Source organism: Boleophthalmus pectinirostris, unplaced genomic scaffold (assembly GCF_026225935.1).
Source record: "Boleophthalmus pectinirostris isolate CB_2022bp ecotype Guang Dong unplaced genomic scaffold, ASM2622593v1 HiC_scaffold_14, whole genome shotgun sequence".
Classification (NCBI taxonomy): domain Eukaryota; kingdom Metazoa; phylum Chordata; class Actinopteri; order Gobiiformes; family Gobiidae; genus Boleophthalmus; species Boleophthalmus pectinirostris.
Genome location: NW_026571047.1, coordinates 2,918,286 through 2,942,229, shown reverse-complemented (window position 1 = coordinate 2,942,229; position 23,944 = coordinate 2,918,286). Strand labels below are relative to the sequence as shown.

The following is a 23,944-nucleotide window of genomic DNA, read 5'->3' as shown; positions in this document are numbered from 1 at the left end:
ACACTCCTCTGCATATGTTTTTGAAGAAGGAACAACATTATAATTAGGGCTGGGCAAAAATTTAAAAAAAATTAATCACGATTAATCACGTTATACACAAAACCAATTAATGAATTAAAAAGTAGAGTATAACGCACTTTTATTGGAAATTTTATTGGAAATGTAAACAAAAGAGCCATACATTTGTTGTGCAAACAGCATTTCTTTCACAGGGGAACCTCAGAGCCTTCAAGGTGTTCAGTGACGGTCAAGAAAAAATATTGAATGGACTTTTGTACTACTAATATATTTTTTGAATATTTTTTATTCAGTGAGCAATAAACACGACACTAGTTATAATTTCTAGATCATTGTTATAAACTTGGACTGATATTTCGTGGGAAACAAAGGGTTAATATAATGGAATGGAAATGGACCAATCAGAATTTTTCTTCCAGTGGTATCTGGGTAAATCAGTGACTCCAGCACTGAACTAAAGAAACAAGCTCAGCTCAGAGCGCAGGGCTGGTCCGGCCGGAGCCAGAGCACACGGCCGAACTCGCGGCCAAACTCGCGGCCGGAGTCGGAGCCTGCGACCAAACCGTGTCCGTGGCTCGGACACGTTGCATCTCACGTGGTCAGAAAAAAGTGAAAAAAGTGTAAAGAAAAGACGTAAAACTTAAAGAAACGCTCGCGGTGGACTTTTTCAAAATAAAAGCCAGTGAGAAACAGACGTTTACAATAAAATAAATAAATAAATAAATAATAAAAACTGCGTTAACAGCGTTAAAATAATTGTTAATGACTTAATTAGTTAACGCAAAGTTAACGCGTTAACGTGCCCGGCCCAAATTATAATATAACATTATAGTGACTTAAAGCGCACATGAGTCCATTCTGTGTAACATAGGACCTTTATGTGCTTACCTAATCCAATCCAACAGAACCAAATGTCTGAAAAGGACCAGACCGCCCATCACTAGTTAAAACGATAATAAGACATTATGAGTCCCATTATTGCACTTGAGGGCATTGGAGTTATTTGTCCATTGATGAAAAGTCTTCAACTGTAAAACTCATTCAAAAAACAGTCAAGGCTTTTTAAAGAATAATTATTTCTCACATAATTCTGTCAAATTTAGATGAACCACAAATGAGTAATTCCCCCAGAGTGGCGCACTTGGTCAGGTCTTTTGCTTCATTAAAATGATTCCGCATTTCGATGATGAGAACTGCAGGTGCCTCTTTTACTAGACTTATTTTGTAGCAAGATAATGTCAAGGATTTGGTATTTTAACGCTAAAAAGGATTTGATTTGTTTTAATTTTCCCAGCGATGGATGACCTTTCGCTGGCACCATTTCTGTTCCGATTTTCCATTTGTGCCGACGGAAAGCAGCGCCGCGGGCTGCTCTCCCAACTGTTTTCATTTGCTTTGATTTACTTCCTGTTTTCGCGAGTAAACAGTCGAAAGCTGACAGAACTGGTGGATGTGTGGTCTGTGTGAAAACCAAAACGGAATTGTGTGGTGTTTCTGTGTCTATAGGCAAACTTAAAGTCCTTATGACAGCTTAGATCACTCATTTTACTAGAACATTTTTTAAAGGTGCATTGTGTAACTTTTCTGGTGGAAGGTGGACATGTTATTGCTTTGTCTGGAATGTTTCGCAGTATAATATTAAACCTTTCTATCTCCATGGAGACCAACACCAGACCAAGTTACAGGTCAGATCTGTGGAGAGGAGACCCCGCTCAGAGTCAGAATGTCTGTTTTTCTAGGGATTTTTGAGCAATAAAACCATTTGTAATTGAATAAATGTAATGTAGAGCTGTTTAATGTCACACTGTGGAACATTCCAGGCAGAGCAATGACAAATTCATAGAAACAAGAAAATGACGAATCCCCTACCAAAAAGAAAATTTAAGTATGTGGAAAAAAAAAAAAAAAAAAAAAACATTCATTCTCGTTTTCCACAATTTGGCCATTTTTAAAGTTTAAATTTAACTTTTTTACTTCCCGTTTGGAAATCGGACATCACACTAATACTAATACTCTACTATTACTACTCTAATGTACACAGAAATGCTCAATCTTACATGTTAAATTGTATGCTTCAACCTTTCTTTGCAAAGTGCTTCTAGATTTGTGTAAAACTATAATTTATTTTTATAGTAGTTATGATCCCACCAAATTAAAATTAGACAATCATAATCAAAACAGTCATATGCAACAGAATTTAAGCTTTAGATGAGTGGGGTCACCTCTCCAGAGACCTGACCTGTAACAGTATGGCATGGTTATTACATAATGTGAGTAGTTGTAGGGAGTATTATAGTGTGAATGTAGTCCTGTATTTCTCACTGTGGGAGCGTAGTTGTTTAAGTCTGTTCGAGAATGAGCTCCTCCTGTCTCTCTATAGTCTGGCGCAGTGGTTGAGTTGTACAGTTGTAGGGAGTATTATCTGTTCCTTTATACTCTGGTGCAGTGGGTGACCTGTTGTACAGTTGTAGGGAGTATTATCTGTTACATAAGGGGTGTTGTTGTACATTTGTAGGGAGTATTACCCATCCCTCTATTGTCTGGCACAGTGGGTGAGTTGTTGTACAGTTGTAGGGAGTATTATCTGTCCCTCTAGGTAGTGTTGTACAGTTGTAGGGAGTATTATCTGTTACATAAGGGTGAGTTGTTGTACAGTTGTAGGGAGTATTATCTGTTACATAAAGGTGAGTTGTTGTACAGTTGTAGGGAGTATTATCTGTTACATAAGGGTGAGTTGTTGTACAGTTGTAGGGAGTATTATCTGTTACATAAAGGTGAGTTGTTGTACAGTTGTAGGGAGTATTATCTGTCCCTCTATATTCTGGTGGAGTGGGTGAGCAGGAGTGTCTAATGATGGAGAGAAACATTGGAAAATAGTCACCTCTTCTCTCTATTTTTTGTTTTAAAATGTTTGTATAAACCCACTCTACATGATTCTGTTTTTTTTGTTTTTTTTTATTTAACTAGTTTGTCGATAAATCAATTCCTTTTCCTCCCAATTCAATCCTATAATTCCGTATTCACCTGTTGGACTTGAATCTTAAATCTTTTGTGGTCTTCATTAATTCTAATCAATCTTCCTCTCCGCATGTATTTATTCCCGTAGGCTGTAGAGGAGCTCCAGCTGTGGATAACCTGAAATGTCCCTGGATCGTGTCAGGAGAAGCATGTTCTGCCTTCATCACAACCTTTTTGCTCCTGACAGGTGCAAGAGCTGCAGGTACCACGGGGCTCTGTCTTAAAAAGATAACCTTTAGCATTTCACACCAAACGGCAGAGAGGTGTTTTATTCTGACCGTTTTGTTTATTCTGATTTTACTTTGAGATTGGTACCTCTTTGGACAATGACAAACAACTTGAAAAGCATGCTGTACCAACCCCGACGACCTTTTGTGCAGTGAAAATATGAGGGAACATGATGGCTCTTTCTCCATTTTCAGGGTCCTGACTCTAAAGTCCACATACATACACTGATATCCTGATACTGACTAAACTTGTAGTAATGTCTGAAAACAATTAAACACTTAAAGTCATTGTATGTAACATTTCTTTTGTCAAAAAGAGATGGTCTTGAACAGGGGTGCCCAATACGTCAATCGCGATCTACCAGTTGATCACCAAGGTTGTGTGGGTAGATCGCCGTGTCTCGTCTCGGACTCGATCGCGTTTGGACTCAGTCTTGTCTCTCACTCAAGGTCTGACACTCAACAAGTGCGATCATATTTCATTACAGCCACTGCTGTTGGTAATAAACTTGTAGCGGGTGCAGGAGCGTGTGGGGCGTCTCAGTGCAGCCTGTGCGCTCATTTGAAACCCGCGGAGACTCTACGGCACATCACAAACACACACGCTCCCTATGCACGGCTCGTCGTGTACCAGCGTGCATCACAGGGCAGGTTCAACTTCCTAAACATCCTACCTGTCCATCTGCCTCACGTCAGCACGCCGCCCCTCGCCTTTTCACGCTCTCGCTCCTTCCTGCGTACAGCCGAACACAAGCCCCTCCCACAGTGCGGCTGATTAGAGAAGAGCAAGACCAAACGTGAAGCAAAAACCAGTCTAAATTTGTGTTCCAGTGTTGGCACAAAGCAGGTCTACAGCATAGAGCGGATCTACAGAACAGACCTACTGCCACATTTGGCTGAAGTTTGTGTAACAAAAGTGCACAAATGCATCTGTGTTTGTCACGATGTGTGTTTGGTTTGGTAAATGTGCAGAGGCTGGTAAATATCACTGCAAAACCAGAAAAGAATGCAACTCCAGTTTGGAACTTTAAAAAACAGGTTTGAAAATCTTCCTTCACTTTTTTCACAGTTTTGTGTAAAGTGCCAGAGGAAGTTCTCTTAAAGAAGAGGTTCTCAAACTGTGGGTGAGGGTCCAAAAAAGGGACACAGAGTGTTTCAGTGCAGTTTGTTTGGCTTTGTATTAGGTAGATCATTTTGACTTGGTCATTTTGTAAGAAGCTCACATGCTGAAAAAGTGTGAGCACCCTCTGCACTAGACGGTTCGCAAAAACCCTAGAAGTGTGAGTCAGATGAAGGCTTTTTTTTTTTTTTTTTTCCAAATCTTTATTAAACATAAATAAATAACTAAATAAATAAAAATAATAAAAAAATATATAAAATAAATAAAAAAATAAAAATTTACAAAGGTAAATCATTAACAAGAAGCCGAGCCCAACTAGGGTAACTTAAACCAAACTGGACAGAACTAAACTAACCCAACCAGACAAAGAACAGAGGTGTTTAAATACATGAGGACCAACTAACTACACTCAGTCATTCAATCAACTAAATCTACTAACTTAATCAAAGTAACAAAAAGGCAAATAAGTATAATACAGAAATAATAAGCGTAAATAAAGTAAAAAATTCAGACTTATATTAACTAAAACGTGTGCACCCATATTAGAATACTAAAGTCTAAAAAGGAATTAAATTATGTGCACTGTAATTAACGTAATGAAAATAAAATGAAATGAAATAAAATTGTGTGGAGTGGTGGCAGAGGGATCCACCACAGTGAGGTAAGGTTATCTTAATTTTTGACATCTATTTGAAACTTTTATTGTAGTTCACTTCTACAAAGGAAGAAGAAAAAAAAGTAAGTATTACACTTTTCTCATAAGGTCATGCTTTCATATAAACATTTCTGAGAATAATCTGAAAAAAGGAAAGGTGCCAGTTTAAAGTATATTTTTAAGTTTTCATTTTGCTGACAAAAATACAGACGGGGTTTTGGATTTCTTATTTAACACTTGAGTAAACTTGATTTTATTAAAATAAAATAGCCGAATAACTAAAATGTCGCCTCATTTTGAGCTTAAGACTTGAGTAGATCGGTTTTAGAATTTACATATCTACAAATTCTTCTGTATCCAGTCAGAATCTTGACATGATTGTACAGTTTGGAGCTGATACTTTAACCCTTACATACTGTTCAGGTCAAATTTGATCCGTTTTGACATTCAACAGTAGAAAACATGCCCTGAGCATCATTCTTTTATCCTGAAATTTGATGACTTTTCCTAAATTTGGCCAAATTACACAAAAATGAAAATATTTAAAAATGTTTTACTTTTGTACAGGTGCTACAAATTTTAGGACACTGAGCCTGTTTCGGGTCAATTTTGCAAGAGCAGAACCTCCCACTGGCCCGCTTTGTCTTTGGCGTGAGCTGAACCTGACCTGGAGGCCAAGCAGGGTGAACTGGAGGAGGTTCTTTTCTGGAGGAGTTTGGAAAGGCCCTAGTGTCTCCCTATATGCAAAGGTGACACCAGCTTCTCCACACAGCAGCTTCAGCAGTGATGGTGAGGACAGTGCAGTCTTAGGCTACGTTCAGACTGCAGGGCTTAACGCTCAATTCCAATTTTTTTGTGAAATCCGATGTTTTTTTGAGGTCGTTCACATTTCCAATTGAATGTGACTTGTATGTGACTCCAGTGTGAACGTTAAATGGCCCGAAAGTGTCCCGCATGTGCACTGGAGACACGACGACGTCAACCGCAGTGAGCGTCTCTGTGTTTACGGAAGTTGTCCAAACATGAACGCAGCCTCAAGCACCTGGAGATTTTAAAGTTCCTCTTGTACCGGAGCCAGAACATGAACAACTTACTTGTTTTAAGGAGGAGATTGAGAAGGAAAAGGACGAGGTTTTTGGCTGTGGCGTTTTGTGGGACAGCGGCAGCAACGTCCGTTGAAAGGAACGTGTGGATCTAAGCTAAGATCTGAGCCTGGCCCTGATCAAGAAGTCACACCAGAAACCAACACAAGGGCACAGAAGAGAAGGAGATACAACTTTAACCCTGCAAAGAAGAACTGCAAAACAGATACAAACTGCTGCAAATGTGGGGAACACAGATTCAAGTCCCACACACGCAAAGTTTCCTACCACTGCTCTGAATGCATTGAAGCAGAATGGCTGCAGTGGATAAACATGGATATATTATAAATTCCAACAGTTCCAGAATATTCATGTCATTTTCAAATGCAATAATTTGTTTTTATGTGTTTTGTAAAACAGGACTATGATACTTGTAATAGTAGAAAAACGAGTGTTGTAAAACTTAAAAAAATATGCTCTTCCTGCTCTCAGAAACATTATATTTATTTATTACACATATTTATTAATGTGGGACAGTCTATTTAAACATTCTAAATAGATCTGTAGTTCAAAATTTGGTATAGACATTTAAGGGAATTCTTGGTCGAGGTCAAATATGAGCCAAACCATACTGTGAAGGCTTCAGAAATGAACAGTTTGTAAGGGTTAAGGGCTGATCTTTGGTGCAGACTTGACAATGTGGTTGGTGAACTAAAATTTAACAATTTAATTTAACAAAAACGGTTTTACCTATAGTGTCTATCCTTAGGAGCCTGTCCCCCAAGTAACTGAGCAGAGTTTGTCTTTCTCCAATACAGGTCAAAGTTGTGAAAAAAAGAAAAACCTCATCATGGTGAGTTCTGTTCTGTTTCACATTTTTGCACCTTTAAATAAATAACACCTGCTTTTCCAAATATTTAACTTAATTTTCAGCATGTGAGTTGAAATTCCAATCTGTTTATCATGTCATCTGCATTCAAAACCAAACAAATCAAATTATTACATTTTTTAATATGGCAACACGCAATTAAGAATCTTTTTTTTTTGCTATTGGAGTCGTCAATTATTGTTTTTCCTCCCTCCAAACCTGCCATTAACATTTCAAGCATGTAGCTGCAGGTCGCCTCATGAAAGCGTTTGAAAATTGTGGCCACTCCAATTAGAATATTTGTTGATGATTGTATGAATCAGCAGCGAGTGACCACAAACAATAATTAGCTTTAGCACAGCAATGACTCATGGTGAAACTAGTCACAAAACACAAGTGATATAGCAGCAGTACAACACAACACAATGCCTCATAAGGATATCGACATTTATTTAGTGGTGCATTCAGTGCAAGTTAAATATTCTGTACCTGATTTTTTTTTTTTTCATGTATTTGAGCAAAATGTGTCTTGCCCCAGTACAGGTACCGTATTTTCCAGGCTATTAGGCTTATCTGGATTATAAGACACACTGTCACTAAATGGTCTATTTTCGAACTTTTTTCACAAATAAATTTAAAGGAAACACAACAGTGTGATGGGTGAGTGGTTTTGTTTGTTTGTGCGTTCACGGTGACTCTAGGCTTTGTTCAGTTGTGGCGTGTAGGGAGGGTGCTGTCTGGGACCAACGGATTGTCGGCGTGTTCACAGTGACTCAGTTGTTCAGTCGTATTTAGAAGTGGCACATTGCACTCGCTTTTTCGGTTTGTTCCTCTGTTCCGTTCCTCGTCGGCGTGGAGTGATGAGTGTGTCTGTGGGTGTTTTTCGCCGAGCGGTCGCTGTCTGCGCCGTGCGTGTTTGCGTGCGGCTTTGTAGTTTACTGAAGTCGTGCTGGGACACCAGAGTGGATTCGTGTATTTTGCTGCGTTCTGGATTGTGGGGAGCGCAGTCGTTTTTTGATGGGGTTAGAGGCTTAAGAGCGCGCCTAATAACCCGGAAAATATGATATATTGTATAAGAAGTTCAGGTCAAAATAATTCTTCTGTGTACTCCATGCATCTAATTATAAAGTGTTTTATTGTTTAGAAGTGCACAGTTAGTAGGCTAGTTGTTTTACCGTGACAGCAAAACTCCACTCTGGTCTCTGAAAGTTGTGAAAAGTGATTATAAACTCATTGAATGCAGTTATGTCCATCCATCCATTTTCTTCGGTCGGGTCGCAGGGGCAGCAGTCTAAGCAGGGACTCCCAGACTTCCTTCACTCCGGACTCTTCCTCCAGCTCCTCCAGGGGACCCCGAGGTGTTCCCAGGCCAGCAGAGTCCGTCCAGCGTGTCCTGGGTCTTCCTCGTGGTCTCCTCTCAGTGGGACATGCCCAGATCACTTCTCGAGGGAGGCGCCCAGAAGGCATCTCAGCTGCTCCTCTTGACGTGGACGAGCAGCAGTTCTACTCCAAGTTCCTACCATGTGACTGAGCTCCTCACCTTATCTCTAAGGGAGCGCTCAGCCACCCTGCGGAGGAAACTCATGTCGGCAAAAAACGTGTGAAAACGTTTTACGCAAAATTGACTCTTGTGAGTTTTAAGCCGTGTTATAATGTTGTCACCTTCTAAGAACATGCCCAAAGTTATGTTTTTGCTTCATTCACACATGTTTGAGAAATCCTGCATTATTAGACTGCACATCTCCAAAGCTCAAATACTCTTTTCCATCTTATGATCTCATGAAGTGGTAGTTAACAGCTCCTTTTACCTCTAATTCAGTAGAAAATTCCAGAGTTGAAATCATCCAAACAATTCTAATGAATGTGTATGGAGTTTAAAACCACAGTGGAGCCTGTATAACCACATGACATCACAAGGTGGATCAGCCTAATGAAACAGAACACAACTCCTGGTATGGTTTTGATGACCAAACAACATTAAAACACAGATGAGAAAACAGAAACATCAAAAACTCTCGTCAAAAGTTTGGACAAATTTTCATTTCTGTTTTTTCTATTTTTATGACTCGTTACATTATAGATTCTCACTGAAGGCATCAAAACTATGAATAACACATATGGAATGTAGTAAACAAAAAGTCTTTGATCACTGCTTAGTAAGCTTGGCACTGCGTGACCCTGATGCTGCAGAGCTGTTAAGTGAAAACCATTTCAGGAGACTTCATCATACTCCATACACATTGCTTCACATATTGGATGTCTTTAGTATGTATTCCAAATATAGAAAGTAGGTCAAAGAGTATGTGTGTCCAAACGTCTGACTGGTTAAGTATGGTGGTTGATATGATATTAATTAAAGCCCCATTATGTAACTTTATTGCTGCTGAACTTGCATATCCACAAACCTGACTCTTATTTTCCCTGGGGGAGGGCCTGCGCCTGCTTGTTTCCATGGAAATGTTGTTCCTTTGTCTATAATCTTCCACAGAATGGCATAAATCATATCTTTTCTCAGTTTTGTTACACAGAAGTCAGTGGACTATTTTCTTTTACTAATTTGTTTCAGATGAATATTGTGATTTAAGATGTCCAACTAACAGTGTTGGGTGTAATGTAACTACTTTTGTCGGGTAAAAATAGTGTAACGCCCTACTACTGAAAATCTGGTAACAAATTCCTAGTTCCTTTTTCAATTTGGCACAACACTACTTTTCTGTGTACGTGGGCCAGTCCCCACCTTGGCGGCGTGATACAGTCGACAGTCACACCGGGAGCTGAGGGAGAGAGCTTTTACTGCCGACCCAGAGTCATGGTGCACCGCCTGAGAAGATGTGCCCTCAGCAGGGCGAGTGACACCCGGTGAGATGTCCCTTGACCGAGCTGTGTGCATGTGCTTAAAGTGCAAGTGCAAGGCGCTGTGGCTTAGCTGGTCAAAGCACCTGTCTTGTAAACAGGAGATCCTGGGTTCAAATCCCAGCAGTGCCTTTTCACCTTCTGTGATCATTCTAAAATTAATATTGTATTGAGCGTGATCAAGGGATTCAAACACTCAATATTCTAATCCCAAATCAGACAGCATGTCATGAAATAATTCAAATCCTCACTCTTGTAGTCCATATAAGCTGCCACAGAGTCAACGCGACATCCTGGGTTTAAACACCAGCAGTGCATTTTCACATTCTCTTCTGTAAGATTCGTAAGTCAGGCGTGACTAGCAGTAACCACGAAGGGACTTGAACCCTCAATCTTCTGATCCGAAGTCAGACGCCTTATCCATTAGGCCACGTGGTCATGTATGGAGTTTGTTTTCTAGATTGTGAAGGAGCAGGATAACTTATCTGACAGTTCTTTAGAAATGCCAAGTGCCCAGATTTTATCTTCCTTTCATCATCACCTCAGAAATGGAAGGCGCTGTGGCTTAGCTGGTCAAAGTGCCTGTCTCGTAAACAGGAGATCCTGGGTTCAAATCCCAGCAGTGCCTTTCCACATTTGGGTCTCTTATGTAAATATTTCAAAACCAAGAATACACTGAAAAACCACAAAGCAGCTTGAGCACTCAACCTCATGGTCTGCAGTCACACACTTTACACATTAGGCCACACAGTCAGGGGTGTGTTTTATTTCTTAGCTTGTGAAGGAGCAGGATCATTTGTCTGAATATTATTCACAACACGCCAAGTGTCCAAATTTTACCTTTCTTTCATGGTTAGTTTAGCAAATGTAGGCGCTGTGGCTTAGCTGGTCAAAGTGCCTGTCTAGTAAACAGGAGATCCTGGGTTCAAGTCCCAGCAGTGCCTTTCCACATTCTGGTATCTTCTGTAAATATTCTAAAAGCAAGCATGCACTGATAGCCACAAAAGGATTTGAACCCCCAGTCTTCTTACACGAAATCCATGTTAGGTGGTCAAAACACCTGTCTACTTAAAAGGACATCCTGAGTTCAAATCCCAGCCGTGCTTTTTCACATTCTCTTTCTCTGTGGGTAACATCAAAACAATCAAACATAATCTGATTACCACAAAAGTGGGTCAAAGCCTGATTCTTCTCACCTCAAGTCATATTCCATATGTATTAGGCCATGTGGTCATCGAAGTGCTATAAATGGTCTAATTTTAATGGTTTCACGTCCTCTTGAACTCTCTCTTCAAAGTTCTTTTCAACTTTCCCTCATGGTTCTTGTGGACTATCAGTCTCATGTCGGTATTTTGCCGTAGATGGAGTTTACCATCAAAAAGTGAATAAAGTAATGTTGTGGAAGAAAAGTAATTATCTAAAACTATTATTTTAGATTTCATTCTGGTTAACAAATACATGTGATGTGTTTTACACTTAAACACTTTACCCATGACACCATCAAAGGCCTCTGGGGTCTTCACCTGTTGCCCCCTGCTGCTGTCCTTCCTGACCTCAGCTGTACTTAAAATGCTCATCTTTTGAAACAATGACACTGTTTTACCAAAAGGGAGTCTATGAGGGGGCTTTGTTATTGCTGTGAAATTCCTCCAAACGTTAATCTGCAGACTTTCCCCACCTCTTTGTGTATAATATGTTTGCTATACCTTTGCTCATGGTCAGCTTGCTCCACAGACACCATGTGTGTCAGAAGTTCACCATCTCCTTCTTACAACATGCAACTTCCAACCAATAAAGACACCACTACAGCAAACCAGATATGAACATGGAATTTTTCTTCTTCAACAATGTGTACCATAAAAAAAGTTACTTTCCATAGAGCAGGGGTCTCCAACGATTTTTCTCCCATGAGCAACCTTTACAAAACATTTTAAAAAAGTGTGGGGGAGGATGCAGCTTCAGCAGTGATGCGGTCGCTGTATCGGACCGTTGTGACGAGAGAGTTGAGCCGAAAGGCAAAGCTCTTAATTTCCTGTCAGTCTATGTTCCCACTCTCACCTATGGTCATGAGCTCTGGGTAATGACCCAAAAGGATGAGATCGCGGATACAAGCGGCCGACATGAGTTTCGTCTGCAGGGTGGCTGGGCGCTCCCTTAGAGATAGGGTGCGGAGCTCAGTCACACAGGAGGAGCTCAGAGTAGAGCCGCTGCTCCTTCACATTGAGAGAAGCCAGAAGTTGAGTTGACTCGGGCATCTGTTCTGGATGCCTCCTGGACGCCTTCCTCGGGAGGTCTTCTGGGCATGTCCCACTGGGAGGAGACCCTGGGGAAGACCTAGGACACGCTGGAAGGACTATGTCTCTCGCCTCTGGATCCCCCCCGGAAGAGCTGGAGGAAGTGCACGTGGAAAGGACTGACTGCTGTCTCCGCAACCTGGCCCCAGATAAGCGGAAGAAAATGGAAAAAAAAAAAAAAAAAGTAAGTAACAAGTAAAGAGCAAACGCTACTTTTTTTTTACAGTAATGTCTCCAACACTGGAAAATAATAACACAATGATCCAACTACAGAGCACACATAAGCACAATGGGTCATCTTTAAAATGAATGAGACCAAATTATTCAACCCTTTTCTCAATGTTCAAGAGTGGGGCAGAATTTCCTTAAGCCTCACTGTGTTATTATCTCCAGTGCTTCTCTTTCATTTCTTCCACTGTTCCACCTTTTATGACAACTGTTTTAACACTAGAGTCAATTCTTCTGTCAGCTTGCCAAGTCTATTCATGCTCATGTTACAACCTACTCTTAGTATTTGGCTAACAAGACCCAAGTGTCTTCCACGGAGAACAGCAGAGAAAACGAAGAAAAAAGTTCCTTCTGTAGCGGCGGATAAATTCAGGGTTAGATTTAATAGTACCTGCCAGACACCCAATTACCTAACTGGGACAAACTGTGTAAGTTTCTCCTCTAAGCGCTCTGATTATGAATATGTTTTGCTGCGGTGTTACTTTGTCTTGCAGATGGCCAAGATGTGCGTTGTGGTGAGAACGGAAGACAATGGAATCTCGCAGGACTATCAGCTACCAGGGCTCTGTCAGGGGAGAGATAGGGCCGCGCGGTCGTCTTGATTTAGGGGAGTCTGCCGGTGCATCCATTCATATCTCGGGCTTGTCTCTGAATCATGCATTAATGGATGAGGTCTGCTCTCTGCCTCCAGAACAGGCAGAGCTTTAAACCATGTTATAGTTGTTTCCTTTCACCATTTACTCACCCAAAGTTGCATTTGGAGTGATTCACGCGTGTCTGAGTCATCTTTAATCACTTCGTTTGCATCGCCACCGGTACACGCTCAATGCTCTACGCTTACCTCGTTCTCCGGTTTTATTTTCCTAATTGGTGGTACATGTACAGTGTCTTGTGCAGTGTTGTGTAATGGTTCTGGTACAAATGCAGAAAAAAATAAAATAAATCCCCTACTCGCTCCCCTTCAGAGAACAGGGACAACTTCTCTACTCTGTGTTGTGATGGCGTTGGCGACGTCAGCTCCCATTGGACACCGCAGATTTCGAAAGGCGTCAGCTTGATCAGGTCAGCCGACTTATTTTTTTTATGAAGTAATGTGTGCTGCCTATCTATTATTTACGGTGGCTGACGGGGGCCAAAAGCACTGCAATGGCCCAATGCGTCTCAGTTAGAGAAAACAACAAGTACAATAAGTACAGAAACGATGCAAATTCACAAACTCAAACACGAGTTTAAATGAGGTACAAACAAAGAACATGGTGCAAATGGAAAAAAAAAAAAAAAAAAAAAAAACACTGCAAGAAACAAAGACAAATATGTCATCATCAAATGCGCCACAAATAGAGAAACGACGCAAAGCACAAAACAATGAAAACCAAGAAAACACAGAAAAAAAAAGAAAAAACGCTGCATTAAGCATGACACGGACAGCATTAACCGTGCCGGGTCCATCAGGCTGACCACGCCTACAGGAAGTAACAACAGCTGATATAAAACAAGTCACCACCAACACCAGGGACAGTTCTGAAGATGGCCAAACACATTGCAATGGCCCAATGCATCTCAGTTTGAGAAAACAGCATTAGTATTTTTTTTTTAGTATTTATTTATTTCATTTCATAAAGCATAAAAAGACATTGACAGTGTCACAACACACAAGAAATGAATGAAAAGGAGCAGAAAGAAGAAAAAATCTTATGTTATCCGCCCCCCCTTTCCTTTTTCAATACAAAACATCAAAACATTGCAAACAGTGAATCTTCATTATTATACACAACAACTTAGTTTTCTTTTTCATACATACACACTGCATTCGATTTTATATGTTTTTTAAATGTCGTCATTGTACTTGATTCTTTTATTTCTTTGTCAAGACTCTTCCATAACTTAACTCCTTTCAAAGCGACGCTTTGCTCCATAACCTTGGTTCTGAATCTGGGTTTTGTAAACTTGTAGGTTCCTTTTAAATTGTAGTGTTTTGTTCTCATCTCAAACAGTCTTTGAATATTTACAGGTGATACATTGCACTTTGCTTTATACATGACTTTGAGGATACTTAAGTCAGCAATATCCTGCATTTTCAGCACTTTAAGTTGAGCAAATATTGGGTTGGATGGTTCTACAAAGTTAATACTGCTGTACTATTTAGTGAACTTTACTTTATGCAGAACAGCAATGGCTTTAGAAATTTTGCCTTTTGTGTCATTTATATGAGACAAACTCCAGTTTAGACCTTCATCAATCATAACTCCTAAAAATTTGGTTTCATTTACTCTTTGAATCTGTATCCCATCTATTTCTAATGTTATGTTGTCTTTTTTCTTTTTATCATTAAATAAAATGATTTTTTTTTTTTTTTTTACATTCAGAATCAATCCATTTAAATCAAACCAATATTTTACTTTTCTTAGCTCTTTGTTAACTTTACTTGTGACCTCTTTTATGTCTTTTCCAGAGTAAAATAATGTTGTGTCATCAGCAAATAGAATTTTCCCAAACTCGGAAACTTTAACAAAATCCTTCATGTACAATATAAATAATTTGGGCCCAAGAATCGAGCCTTGGGGCCCACCCCGTTTGATATCATACAGAAACGATGCAAAAGCACAAACTCCAACACAAGTTTAAACAAGGCACAAACAAAGAACGTGATGCATATGAAAAAAAAAATAATAAAAAAAATTAACAAATTTAAAAAAGCGCTGCAAGAAACAAAGACATCATCAAATGCGCCGCAAATAAAGAAACGATGCAAAGCACAAAAATCACTGCACTCTCAGTGTAACAGCTCAATGTTTGTTACGATTATGGGGCTTTTATTTGTTTATATTCATATACAGTGTTGGGGAGTAACGGATTACATGTACCAGAGTTATGTAATCAGAGTACAAATTATGAGTAACTGTATTCGACTACAGTTACTGTTTAAGTGAGTGGTAATTAGATTACAGTTACTTTGTTGAAATAAATGGATTACACAGAGGTATTTTCCTGTTTTCACATTTTGGGCTATGTCCATTTTTTTTTTTTTTTTCTCGGTAATTCCACTCATTGCCGGACACTAAATCAGGTCTAAAACCAGGTCTAAACCAGGACTAAGACCAGGTCTAAACTATGTCTCAAACAGGATTTAACAGGACTAAACCATGCTGCGTGGACCGTGTCTCCTCCTCTTCTATCAATAACATTTTTAATATTGTTAAGTAAAGTCTGGCCTTTTTATTGTCTTTTATCAGACAAAACATCTTATGTGAAGATTTCCTAGTCTTTGCTTCTCTTCAGCAAACCAAGTAATCCAAAGTATTCAGATTACATTACTCACCTTAATTAATTTAATGGATTACGTTACAAACTACATTCTGGGGTATGTAATCTGTAATCTGTAGGGGAATACATTTTAAAAGTCACCTTCCCAACACTGTTCATATAGAGTGTTTATAAATCATATAAATAATGCTGTACAATGCCGCACATCTCCTGCTGTTTACTGTATTGTATTTCACACAAGATTTTACAAGGCGACGCAATTACATGTTGTTTAGCCGTAACAATAATTACTTTGCTTTGTAGTTTATCGTCACTCGGCCATTTTCAGTTTCTCTCATAGGCAAAGTCTTTCACTCTCTTTCGATCCGGTGTGTCTCTCCATGGAGCTGTTACACTGACAGCGCCCCCTGCAGGTTTGGAGCACTTCTGTTGTGGTGACTCTTTATGCAACGTTTTTCATTTTTCAATGTTTTCTTGGTTTTCATCGTTTTGTGCTTTGCATCGTTTCTCTATTTGCTGCACATTTGGTGATGATACATTTGTCTTTGTTTCTTACAGTGCTTTATTTATTTATTTATTTCATTTGCACCATGTTCTTTGTTTGTACCTCGTTTAAACTTGTGTTTGAGTTTGTGGATTTGCATCTTTTCTGTACTTGAAGCTGTTTTCTCTAACTGAGAAGCATAAGGCAGTTACAATGTGTTTGGCCCTCGATGACCACTGTAGTAATTCAGTTTTGTTTGTTTTTTTCTCTCTCAATAATACTTACATTTAACTGGTTGGGTTCTTTACAATATAGTCAAGTGTATTTACCTTGTTGACATGTTTCTGCTGCTGCATCTTCAGAACTGTCCCCGGTGTTGGTGGTGACGTGCCGTATATCAGCTGTTGTTACTTCCTGTGGGCGTGGTCAGCTGTTGTTACTTCCTGTGGGCGTGGGTAGCTGTTCTAATCCAGAATATCTGGGTTTCACCTGACGTCACAGGGCTACGTTTGTCAGCACGCAAAATCAGATGGAGGGCAGGAAGTGAACTGACTGGAGGAAAATGCCGATGCGTTGTGTAGTTTACCGCTGTGCCAATCGTTCTAACCTAGAGAAGGAAAAGCGATTTTTTACCGAAGTACCGAAGATAGTCGTCCACAAAGGTCAGAAATGGGAAAAGCTGACAGAACAACGGCGTAAAAAGCGGATTACAAACCTGTTTGCGGTCGGAGGAGCAAAATTCGCTAATGCTCATGTCTGCAGTGACCACTTTGACAAAGGTTTGTTACAAAGCTAAATTGTTTTTTTGTGGTTTACCTAAACATAAACAAATCATTAATGACTAACGGCTAACAACGTTTGTTGACATTAAATAGTTCAGATTGAGGTCACTGTCGATACACTGCAGTTTTTCCCATAACGTCTATACACATAAAATAAGAGAAACACTCACCCCGGCCAAGACCAAACCATAATCAACATTTAGGCGTTTTGCACCAAGGTTGAGGACCCATCCACTGACAAAAAAAGTTCTATGCCTCCAAACTTTTGTACACCTTCATCTGTTGTCTGGTGTAGAACGATGTCTGAAGAGCTAAATAGTTCGTGATCTCCTCTGCCTCGATTGTCGGCAAATCTTTTACTTCGGTTGAAAATTCTCTCATTTTCAATAAGATCAGGGTCACGCCCAATATATTTGTCGACTAACTGCTCGTACTTTTGCCTCGCTACTGGCTCTAAATCCTGACAATAAGAACTCTTCTCCATATCTGTGTTCTCCAGAGCCGTGTTTGTCGTGTTTGTCTTCACTTCCTGCCCTCCACCTGAAATTCGCACATCATCGTGATCTCGTGACTGAAACCCTCCTATGTGGTTATTTCTTTTACAGTGTGGATTTTAGGTTTCCCTGCTCTGCTTTGTGTTTTTGTCTTCTGGCAAGTCTTCCTGATGTTTCCGTCCGTCTTCCTTTTAACGGAATGATGGAGCATTCCTCCTGTCACACACCTGGGACTGACCACGCCTACAGGAAGTAACAATAGCTGATATACGACACGTCACCACCAACACCAGGACAGTTCTGAAGATGCAGCAGCAGAAATATATCAACAAGGTAAATATACTCTACTGTATTCTCTTTAAAAATAATCCAAGAAGTTAAAGTATATAAGAAGACTAAATGAGTTTAATATCTATGTTTGTGAGTGAGGTCACCTCTCCACAGATCTGTCCTGTATCTGTGAGATGTATGGTGCCATGTGCGCAGTGTTGGGGGAGTAATGGATTACATGTACTGGAGTTACGTAATCAGAGTACAATTTATGAGTAACTGTATTCAGTTACAGTTACTGTTTCAGTGAGTGGTAATTGGATTACAGTTACTTTGTTGAAATTAATGGATTACACGGCGGTATTTTCCTGTTTTTACATTTTGGGCTATATCCCCCTTTTATTTATTTTTCCGTAATTCCACTCATTGACAGACACTAAACCAGGTCTAAAACCAGGTCTAAACCAGGTCTAAACTAGGTTTAAACCAGGTCTAAACAGGACTAAACCAGGACTAAAACCAGGTCTAAAACCAGGTCTAAACCAGGACTAAACCAGGACTAAAACCAGGTCTAAACCAGGTCTAAAACAGGATTTAACAGGACTAAACCATGCAGTGTGGACCGTGTCTAATCCTCTTCTATCAATAATATTTTTAATATGGTTCAGTAAAATCTGGGCTTTTTATTTTCTTTTATCAGACAAAACTTCTTATGTGAAGATTTCCTCGTCTTTGCTTCTCTACAGCAAATCAAGTAATCCAAAGTATTCAGATTACATTACTCACTTTAAGTAATTTAATGGATTTCATTACAAACTACATTTTTGTGTATGCAATCTGTAATCTGTAAGGGAATACATTTTAAAAGTCACCTTCCCAACACTGCATGTGCGTGTCCCCATTAAGATATACAACTTTAAGATTTCTTTTCCCATGTATTTGTGCAAAACATGTCTTTTCCCAATGCTCTCAATGCACAAGGTAAGTGAGGAATAACTTAAAACCATTTAGAAGAAACTAACTCTGTTTCATGTTTTAATGTACAAGTACAGCATCATTAAAGCCACACTGTGGAATAGACAAACAGGCTGCAGAACCCTCCTCCAATAACAAAGATATGATGTAAAATCCATTCTAAAGTGGTGAATGAACAGCTCTGCTCCTGGTGTATGTGCTGTCTTCACTTGCACAACATCTAGATCCTTGAAAGATTTATGAGTTTACAGAAATGGATATTGTCCATGCAGCACAGGACTATCTCACCTTTGGCCCTTTTCTCTACAACTTTCTCTAGTAAGAACGTCAAACTGCTCAGTTTCTTCATAAAAGAAACTGGATATAACGTTTGATTTTTTTCAGCGACCATATTTTTGTGTTGACATTTAAGGCGCTGTACCTGATCTTTACTGTCTTAAAAATGTGAAAAACAGAACTAAATGGTAAATGGTCACATTTTTATAAAGCACTTTTCCACCTTCAAGGCACTCACAGTGCTTACATCAAAGAACCACACGCGCGCACACACACACACACACACACACACACACACACACACACACAGTACACACAGACAAAGGGGGTGAAATGGGTTAAGTGTCTGGACCATGGACACAACAACAGCATTAATCTGTGTGCTGGAATCACATCACACTTTTCATAACTTTCAGAGACTAAAGCCGAGTTTCCTGATTGCTGATTGATCCTGATTCCTGATTGTAGCACTTAATATGTTGAGGCAGGATGTTGTTTCAAAACAACCCAAACAGTGAGGTTGGCTCCAGTTGTCCCTCTTAAATAAATATATAAAACAAAAAGTGAGCTGCCTCCCTTTCCAGACCAGACCAGGTGCAGCTCTCAGTGCTGCAGAGAAAAGTGTTCAGATTAAGGCTTGAAGATGATTCCATAGATCACCATAAAGGTTTGAGGACCTGGCCTGTTGGGACACAGGACCATTCAGTCACAAAGACACCGCTCTATAAAGACTGAAATGTGCTTGGGTCAAGTATTCACCTCATTTGTAAAGTCTTTAACATGTCAGTGACATCCACCTGCTACTGTGTTTTTTTTAAGTATTTATGGTAAAATGGTCACATTTTTATTGCGCTTTCCCACCTTTAAGGCACTCAAAGTGCTTTACAACAAGGAAACACTCACCCAGTCACACACCAATGTACACAGACACTCGGGTTGAGGTGGGTTAAGTGTCTTGCCAAAGGCAAGATGACAACAGCGTTCATCTGTGGGAGCTAGATCTGTCAATCTGTGTTTCAGTACATCCGACAGCTCAACATCTGATGTTTTAAGTCAAGAGCAGGATTCAAACCACCAACCTTTCAATCAGTGGACAAATGCTCTACAAACTGAGCTATTGCCGGTTTAATTATTGGTTGTTGCCTGGAAAATCCAGACTGATATGTCTGTATTGTTTACATAGATTGATATCAGTCTGGTCCCTGCGCCCTGTCGCGCCCCGTCAAACTAGACCGTCCAGTCAGATTTGAGTGTCGTGCTTCGCTCATTAATTCTGCAGAAATCTGCCATGTTTTTCACTCCGTGACAGTTTTTCCTTTATTTTTTTCTGATACAGATGGTCCCTGATTGGCTAATCCGCCTGTCAATCACCGGTGATCAGACTCACATCTTCGTCAAGTATAGAAGAATGTGTATTCTGGATTCTAGACACTAAATGTTCTGCAGTGATTCTAACTAAACATAAGACAACCTCAAGCATAAAGTTAGCATGTGATTTCTTTCACAAAGACAGATGATGGGTTTCCCTGTTTGTTGTTGACACATATTTAAGTTACAATCCAAACTGGTGTCTGTACACATTTTGCCTTAATACAAAAATACATCAGTACAAAATCAGGGACAAGCCCTTTAATAGTTCTAGTCTAAATCTTGCCAATGCATCCCTGAGAAGCCCAATGCCAGGTCTAACTCCTGCTGAAGTTAAGTTTTCCACCTATTTAAATATTTATTCTTTTAAGGACACACAAAATGAGAACACTAAATCGTGAATGCGATAGAATGTCATATTTTTCCCACATTCGTACTGTTAACATTTTCAGTAGAACGAGGAGTTAATTGGCTGATATGAACATCACATAGAACTCTCATAGTTCCACACTGCTAAATGAGGCCATTGCAGTTGTAAAGTGGAGAGAAAGACAATACCGTCTTAAAATAGAGCAGGGAAATATCCATAAAACAGCCTGAAACTTAATAAACCAATGCATCACTGCTGTATAACTGGGTTATGCCAAAAGTGTGTTACTGACAACTCGTGTGCGCTCTGGTTCTCTGAATGTGTTAAGATTTGTGGAAGACGTGTGCTTAAATTGGATTAGTAAAGGGACAGTTTCTCTTACTTTACTACAGAGACCCCAAGGGAAAATGTCTTATCCATATTCATACAGCAGCAGTAAGTGTTTTATACGGCATGCTAACGCGCACCTCCAGGGAAAAGGCTCTTTAAATGTACACTACGCTACACTCCACTTTTCTATGGTGAAGTGTCCATCACCTACTTGTCTTCCTGGAGATGTTACTGCGTTGCCTGAAAGGTTCCACAGTGTTGTATTAATTATTAATCTATTTCTGAATGTGTTCTAATTGAAACAGAACACAACTAAACTAAAAAGTCGACTTTAGCTGGAAGATTTGAGCTTTTGTGTATGTTTTGGGTTCATAGGGGAAACCAGTAGCCAGACTGTCACTCCCTAGTGCCTCCGCTCAATTTCATTTCTCTCCAGCGACTAGGTCAGGAATCAAAAACACTAGACGATTCGCAAAAACCCCAGAAGTGCGAGTTCAGGCACCAGCCAATCAGCGAAGACCCATATGTTCAGTGTTGTCAACGATTCCTGAGATCGAGGATTTAAAGCTAGAACAAAGAGAATGTTTGGTGAATTTTTTCAAGGGGAAAGATGATATTGTCCTTCTTCCTACAGGATTTGGGAAAAGCTTAATATACCAGTTAGCCCCGTTAGCGGCGCATTACATACATCATGACCAAATAGCAGCAATTTGTAAAAAAAAAAAAAAGTATCCGCCTACTGTTGAGTGAACAAGTTGTAATGCTGCAAGGTCAGACGGTGTCCACGAAGTGAAACCGGCTGCTGAATCAGGCTAGAACACTGGAGTGGCCAGAGGAAACCCACCTAGACACAGAGAACAGGTTGGGTGACATGGAAATCGCTCACAGATTAACAATGTTAGGCATGTTGCATTAACCCTCTCCAGGCAAGCGTTGCAGATTTGCAACAGCTAAATGCCAATTACGTACTTACTCCAAATCCATATTTTATTAGCTTTTTTTTTTACTCAGGAGCCTTTTTTCTCATCCATGCTGATAAACCTGGACGATGCAGACTGTGCAAGAATGACTACACACAAACGGTCTGTCAGAAGTGCAAAATACTTTTGTTGTTTACAAAGAATAAAAATAGTTTCTTGGAGAACCACACGAAAAAGTGATGTTGTTCTGTCAGTGTAAAGCTGTTACACTGTGCTTTTTGTTTTCATTGTTATGAAAAGTGGTTTACACATAAAGTTAGCGTTCATATCATTTTCAGTCTTCAGTGTTAATTTACCACACAGGACCAATGTTGCAAACCTGCAACATCCCAGAACACACTGGATGTGAAGGTCTGTCTCAAAAAAAAGTCAGGATTGTATATTACTGCCCCATATGATCATTTTCCAAAATTATCAGATTTTTTCCTGTTACTAAAATTTAATTTGAGCCTGAGAAGGTTAAAACCAAAAAAAAAAAAAAAAAAAAGTAATTAGTTATTGTTACAAATTACTTCTCCCAAAAGTTAGTTTAGTTAATAAGTAATTAGGTATCCGACAAAGTAACTATTGTGTTTTTTTTTTTTTTTTTTGTTCCAATACAGCAAGATATATATATAAAAAAAATAATAAAAAATACTGAAATTTATACTAAAACTTAAATGGTGATTATGTCATACCATAGAAAGTATCATAGTTTTGGTATTTATGCAGATTTTTTCCAATGCACTAATGTCTTTTATAGTGAAATCGAGGAACAGAGAGAGGAGTAAAATATGATACGTTAAATCTATTTATATTAATAACTCAATTGTAACAAAACACCGCAACCACCGCACTAATATAAAACAAGCAATATAGTAAAGTATAAATGTTAAAAGAAATCAAATAAACTTTGCAATAATAATAATAATAATAATAATAATAATAATAATAATAATAATAATAAAGGCAAACAAATATATGATACAAATATGAATTACACTGCAGTCTTCTTTAATAAACTCTGAACTAGAACTGAACCACTGATTGTAGAGTAACAGAAGCAGTTTTTCGACTCTTGGATCTTAGAGCATGTTTGGCTCGGGGGTAAAGACCAGCTTTCCCACACTAAACAGTCTCTCTGCTGGAGCCTGCAGGTGCACTAGCGGGAGTGGTGGCATTGTAGAGCAATGCCATTTTCTTGATAAGAGGAAACGCTTTCAAGGACTCCATACTTGCAATGCAGACCTTGGAAGAGTTAGTGCAGCCGAGACTGCCTCCTCACTTTCAAGCACCTCTGCAAATCTGCTTCAGATCGCCTGAAATGGTGAATAAGTGATGCAGAATCAACATATAATATTTAGAAAGATTTTTTTTTGTATTATTAATTAATTATTTTCTAATTATTCAAATTAGTTCTTATCATGACCTCAGGTAGGTCTTTCAGCAAATGACGTCCACTTTTAATGGCTGATAAGGCAAACTGAGGAAATGGTATTCAATTCAACAATGGACATTTCACATATTTACAATAAATATTCATATTTCACAATACACATTCAAACCAGAGCCTTGTGAAATGAATTCCACCTTTTGGAGGCGGGGACAAGGAGCTTTTTGGAAATAATATCATCCACATTTTGCTGTGGCACTTTTATATACTGCTTTTGTTTGTGCGTTAGACAGCACACACTTATCAATGTACATGATATTAAGTTCAGGGTGTGTGATGCACATCTCTGATGAGGAGGCAAAGTGATTACAGCATCATCATCTTCATCATCAGGTGCTTGCAAAGCTTCATTGAGATTTGTGAAAGTGATCTCCTCCTCATCATCATCTGAATCACTTTCTTACACAGGCTGGTACCTGTTTAAACCTTTGTTGATGATGAAAGATGCTTCATGAGGTTTGAGTTGCTTGAAATGGCCGTGGATAATGTGTTTGTTCCAGGACACAGTGTGCATCAGTGTTAATATCCATTTTTCCTTTTTTATTTCAGTTAGTGA

General features: G+C 39.3%; 4 non-coding genes across 4 annotated transcripts; 3 read left to right on the top strand and 1 right to left on the bottom strand.

The window, feature by feature from the left end:
- The first annotated feature begins 9,899 nt into the window (after positions 1-9,899).
- Positions 9,900-9,973, top strand: trnat-ugu (transfer RNA threonine (anticodon UGU)). Its single transcript has one exon. It is a non-coding gene; the product is annotated as a tRNA-Thr (tRNA).
- Positions 9,974-10,206: 233 nt separating this feature from the next.
- Positions 10,207-10,279, bottom strand: trnar-ucg (transfer RNA arginine (anticodon UCG)). The gene has a single exon. It is a non-coding gene; the product is annotated as a tRNA-Arg (tRNA).
- Positions 10,280-10,395: 116 nt separating this feature from the next.
- trnat-cgu (transfer RNA threonine (anticodon CGU)) lies at positions 10,396-10,469 on the top strand. The gene has a single exon. It is a non-coding gene; the product is annotated as a tRNA-Thr (tRNA).
- Positions 10,470-10,711: 242 nt separating this feature from the next.
- On the top strand, positions 10,712-10,785 carry trnat-agu (transfer RNA threonine (anticodon AGU)). Its single transcript has one exon. It is a non-coding gene; the product is annotated as a tRNA-Thr (tRNA).
- Positions 10,786-23,944: the final 13,159 nt, after the last annotated feature.